This window comes from Muscardinus avellanarius (assembly GCF_963383645.1).
Source record: "Muscardinus avellanarius genome assembly, chromosome: 12".
NCBI classification, from domain to species: Eukaryota; Metazoa; Chordata; class Mammalia; order Rodentia; family Gliridae; genus Muscardinus; species Muscardinus avellanarius.
In genome coordinates this window covers 28,114,030-28,119,772 of record NC_137798.1, presented here as the reverse complement: position 1 = coordinate 28,119,772, position 5,743 = coordinate 28,114,030, and the positions used below count along the sequence as shown (strand labels likewise).

At 40.7% G+C, this 5,743-nt stretch overlaps 1 gene segment (V, D, J or C); it reads right to left on the bottom strand.

The window, feature by feature from the left end:
• Positions 1 to 3,255: 3,255 nt before the first annotated feature.
• On the bottom strand, positions 3,256 to 3,869 carry LOC308270957 (T cell receptor alpha variable 8-3-like). The segment is given in 2 exons: positions 3,824 to 3,869; positions 3,256 to 3,692 (listed from the first exon to the last, which is right to left on the bottom strand).
• Between the last annotated feature and the right edge of the window lie 1,874 nt (positions 3,870 to 5,743).

Below are 5,743 nucleotides of genomic sequence, written 5' to 3'. Positions count from 1 at the left end.
CAGGAGTGGTACAGCTGGATCATATGGTGGATCCATTATCAGTTTTCTGAGACACCTCCATACTGGTCTCCGTAGTGGCTGCACTAATTTGCAATCCCGCCAACAGTGTGCCCGAGTTCCTATTTCACCACATTCTAACTAGCATTTATTGTTTTCTGAATTCTTGATGATTGCAATTGTAATTGGGATTAGATGGAATCTCAGTGCAGTTTTGTAAAATTGATCATAACTTAATATTTTGATCATAGGAGCATAGGTGAGATCCTATTTGAGCACAGGAGAGCAATATAAGTTGCAAAAGGCATAACAATTTTAGCTGAGTTCCTAGAGCAGTAATAACAAAAATACTGTTTGCCTAAACTCAACACAGAGAAGAATTTCTTGGATTGCTGGGATTTTTTTCTTTTCTGTGTAGGGCACTACTGGGAACACATCCAAAGAGGGAGTGAATTATAGATTTGAGACTTCATTCTTTTTTATAATATAAACATATACTGTTATCAACTTAAGTATTGCTTTATGTAGTTTCTGTTGCTGTTGTTGAGTGGCATGATCCATGTATGCCAGTAAGACCAAATTGGTTGATAGTGTTGGGCAGGTACGCTGTATCTTGGCTGAGTTTCTGACTAATTATTCTATTATTTACTAAGAACAGAGTTAAAATTCTCAAGCATAATTGAGGAGCCTCCATAATGCTTTCTATAGCAGCTGCACCATTTTACATTTAATCCACATTTACTTTTATATATGATGCCTATCATTGCAGTTTTTATTTCTTTTCCCCTGATAGCTACTGATATTGAATCCCTTTTCAAACACCTGTTGGTTCCTTGGCTGTTTACTAACCAGGTTGCTTTTATGCTTCGGTGTTACAGAAGTTTCTCATATATTTTGGATATTAATCTTTTATCAGATTTGCAGTTTTCAAGCATTTTTTCCATTGCATAAATTGCTTCTTTGCTGTTCAGAGGCTTTTTAGTTTGATACAATTGTATTGTCTATTTTTGCTTTTGTGTCTTGTTCTTTTGGTGTCATATCCAAAAACTCATTGGTAAAATCAGTGTCATGAAGCTTTTCTTCTATGTGGTCTTCTAGTTTTCACGTCTTATGTTTAAATCTTTATAATTCTTTTTTTTTTTTTTGGTGGTACTGGGGATGGAACCCTTCTACCTCTGGGCTACACTCCAAGACCTATTTTATATTTTATTTAGAAATAGGGTCTCTTAAGTCACCAAGGTTGGCTTCAAATCTGCCCGATCCTCCTGTCTCCGCCTCCCAAGCGCAGGGATTACAAGTGTGTGCCACCATGCCGGGCCATAGCTCATTTTTATTTTGTGCATAGTATGACCTAGATGGTCCACTTCATTGTCCGACATTTGGTATTCTAAATATCCAAAATATAGAAACAACCTAAAAGCCTAATGATGGATGAATAAATAAAATGTAGTATATTGTTACAACTGAATATTATTCATCCTTGGAAAAGAAGGAAATCCTGCTGTTTTCAACTACATGGATGAACCTGAAGGACATTGTGCTGAGTGAAATAAACCAGTCATAGAAAAACAAATACTGCATGATTCCATTTATACAAGTATCTAAAAATAGCCAAATTCATAGAAGCAGAGAATATAATGGTAGTTTCCAGGGACTGGGTTGGGGATAGGGATGGACAAATGGGGATTTATTATCCAAGTATAAAGTTTTAGTTATGCAAGAGTAAGTTTGGGAGATATACTGTATAATACAGTACAGAATTAGCAATATAGAAGCCGGGCGTGGTGGCGCATGCTTGTAATCCCAGCATTCGGGAGGCTGAGACCTGGAGGATCGCGGTTCGCGGACAGCCTCAGCTACTTAGTGAGGCCCTCTGCAACTCAGTGAGACCTGGTTTCAAATAAAGAATAAAAAATAGGGCAGGGGGTGTAGCTTGGAGGACGAATGCCCCTGGGTTCCATCCCCAGACCCACACACACAAAAAAGAATTAGCAATATAATTTTGTACACTTAAAAATTTAAAAGGATCTATCAAGTTAAGAGTTCTTGTAACAACAAAAGCAGCAGCAGCAACAACAACAATAACAACAAAACAAAGATACACAAAGAAATTTTTGGAGGTGATGGTCACAACTGTGATGATGTATCTGTATGTATCTGTCCAAGTTCATCAAACTGTACATATTCAGTACGTGTAATTTTTATAAATAAATTTTCTCTCAATAAAGGTGTTAAAATAGAGAATTGAAATTTATTTCTTGCATTTTACCATATGTATTTTTTGTTTTACTCTTTCTTCATTTTTGAAGTTTCAGCTTTTTTTTTTTTTTTCCTATCATTTCCCCTTAGCCTGAAACCTTCCTTCAGGATTCCTTTTAGAGCAAGTCTACTTGTATTGAATTCTCCCTATTTTCCTTTATTTGGGAATGTCTTTATTTTATTGTAATTCCTACAGGATATTTTCACTGGCTATAGAATTTAGGGTTGACAGATTTTTTTTTTCCTGTCAGCTTTTAAAAAAAGAAACAGGAGACAAATGATGTCTTATATAGGCCATTGTATGGAGTTTGATTTTACTCCAAGATAGCTGAAGCTATTGCAGGCATTCCAGCAGGGGAGTGACACGATCCGATTCTTGAAGGGCCTTGTTGACTGCTCTGTTGAGCATGGGCCTTCCAGGACACGCAGGAAGGCCCTTTAGAATGCTCTCTCAGCGTGGCCAGAGAGGAAGCAAAGGCTTCATCACCAGTGAATTTTTAAAGTAGAGCTGACAGGATTTCTTTTTCTTACATTTATTTTCTTTGTGTGGTACTAGGGATGGAACCCAGGGGAATTCTACCTCTGAAATACAACAACCTCAACCTATTTTATTTTTTATTTTGAAACAGGGTCTCACTGTTGCTGAGGCTGGCCTGTACCCTGTGATCCTCCTCTCTCAGCCTCCCCAGCTAGATTTCTTGATAGATTAGATGTGAGCAGTGGGGGAGGGGAGAATCAGGGACACTGAAAAGATGGAGTTAATATCAGTTGAAAACAAAATTTTGTAGAAAAAGCATTTTGGAGGAAAGTGAAGGCAAGGTCAGTTCAGAACTGGTTTTAGCAAATCAGAATGCTGTTGCCCCAGAATGCATTATCTCCCTTCAGAAGGAGGACATCCACACATGTGTCTCTGGTCTAAGTTTTCCCTGATGTGACCCAGTAGTTTAAAAAAAAAAAAAAAAAAAGGAACACCTTAATGTTCCTGTTTCCTTGCAGGAGTCAAACATTCCCCATTGCCTGCTCCTCTGCACTGCTGTCTTTTGTCACAAGTGACACTGTGCTCACAACAGGTCGCAGGCACAGCGAGTGCCCCGTCTCAGGAGATTTGCACTCAGCTCCCCCTGCAGCCCCAGGCACCGTGCCACTCAGAGCACAGAGGTACTCAGCTGAGTCGCTCCAGTGGGCTCGGGCTTTCTTCAGGTTGAAGGATGATTCGCTCTTTTTAAACTCAGCCTCAAAGCCTTTGATGCCTTTAACCAGGGTGTCCCCTGTTATGTATTTGAGAAGAAGCTGGAGACTTTGGCCGGGGTATTGGACGTACCAGAAGAGATAAGGTGTTGCCCCATAGGAATAGTTGCAGCTCAGCCTCAGGGGGCCTCCTTCAGAGGCAGTGACGTGGCGGTCAGGCTGGGCCACCGACTGGGCCCCGCTGCCTCCTGCAACATAGATGCGGTGTCAGTGGGACCAGGACAGGGACTACCCGTTATGAGACCATGATCCTGTTCACATTCTGATTGGGAAAATGTTCTTCTGTAAAGGCGGAGGCAGGGAGTACGGCTTTACTTACGCAGTGCGAAGGACATTCCAAGAAGCAGAGTGGTCAGCGAGAGCATGGCGAGACGCCCAGGAAGCGGAGGCTCTGTCCTGGGAGATGTCCCTGAGCAGGAGGAATGAGGGAGAGGATGCTGAGGCTGCGAGATAGCTGGGATTCAAGAGACCCCGGCTTGGGCAAGCTTCAGAGACTTGCCTGAAGAGCTTTCCCCCTGCCAACCACTGCGCTGGTGTGGATCCTGCTCAGGGTGTGCACCTCAGCGAGCGGCGAGGTGACGAAGCTCACAGGAGCTGCAGAGCTTTCCTGAGCATTTCCAGCCTGGGCAACATCGCCCCCTGGAGGTCAAATATGGGAACAAAATGACCCATTGTTTTCAGGGGTCCACTTAGTAGAAAGCGATTTTAATCTAATGAAATAAATAGTATTATTTAATTTTATGAGGTACATATTAGAATCTAATTTTATAAATGAAAATGTTGAAGGATAGAATAAAAGACTCAATTTTTTCAAGGTCAATGTAAGTGAAAAAACTGGAGTTTGTCTTAGTAATATGAGTCAAGAATCCACATCATTAACCACTGACAACTATTGCACATTTCTCCCTGTAGACCTCCCATCCTCTGTCCTTACCTAGGGAAAGGGAGACCGAGTCTTTCTAAAGTTAAATAATTTGCTCAAGTACACACATTGAGGTCCTAACGTTTTCCAGTCCAGGCTCAGTCCCTTGCCCACCACCATGCTGTGTTGATGTTGTGCTACTTGAAGAGAGTAGATGCAGCCCAGGGCGTGAAGCAGTATGTCAGAAATGGCTGGTATTCTTAGGCAGGAGAGGTTTTTTTTTTTTTTCTTCAGAGAAACAAACAGCCAACAGATCTAATGCTAAAGAAATTCTAGTGAGAAGATGACTTTTCAGAGTGTATTGATTTTTTTAACATTACAAAGATCATGATTTAGGTCTTTCAAGCAGAAGATAAACTGCAGTGGAATGAGGCAAAGGGATGAGAAAAGAAAAAAACAGGCTTGAATATAGAAAACTCTTTTTTGGGGGGATTCCTAGATCATTTTCAGAGGATAAAATGACACTGTTAACTGGATGAGAATTTTGAAGTGGTAAATGCAGTGTTTTTAAAAAAATGAGATAGCCTGGCATCGTGGCACAAGCTTGTAATCCCCAGTACTTGAGAACCTGAGACAAGAAGATCACAGGGTTGAAGATGCCTTGGCAACTCAGTGAGGCCCTCGGCAATTTAGCGAGACCTCATTTCAAAATAAAATAATAAAATAGGGCTGGGGGTGTAGGTCAGAGGCAGATTCGCCTCTGGATTCAATGCCTAGTATGACATACACCAAAACTGATATATATTTACATGCCTTTGTAAAAAATTTATAAGCAATAAATCAAAGTTCTGAAGAGACAGGATTGGAATATGGGTTGCAGGTCAAATAAATACGTTTTGATAGGAGGAAGAACAGTTATTTCTAATTTTATTGGAATAATGGAAAAAGGACTGGGTTTGACTTAACTCATTCTTTGGGGGCATGAAGACATAAATTTGACACATCTATTACTTTAGAGTAGAATATTTTTTGCTCTTTGAAATAGAAAGTGGGTGTCTCCCAGAAGAGTGAATGGGGATGGTTCTGGATCGGGAATTCTGAGGGATGTGGGAAGTTTCATAATAGCCCTGGCAGGGAATGGCAGTGGAGCAGGAGTCTTGTCCTGGCAATGCCCCGGCCTACTTAGTGGGACAATGACATATTTTAGTGGTGCCAACCTGCACACCTGTGTCATCATCTTGAATCCCTACTTATCAGACAGGGTATGCATTATAAGGATGATATTAGTTGAAAGTTATAAGCTACAGAGTTAAAGTTATACATAAGGCAATAAAAGAAGCTTTTAGGAAATAAAACAACAACTCAGGGATCAAGGGA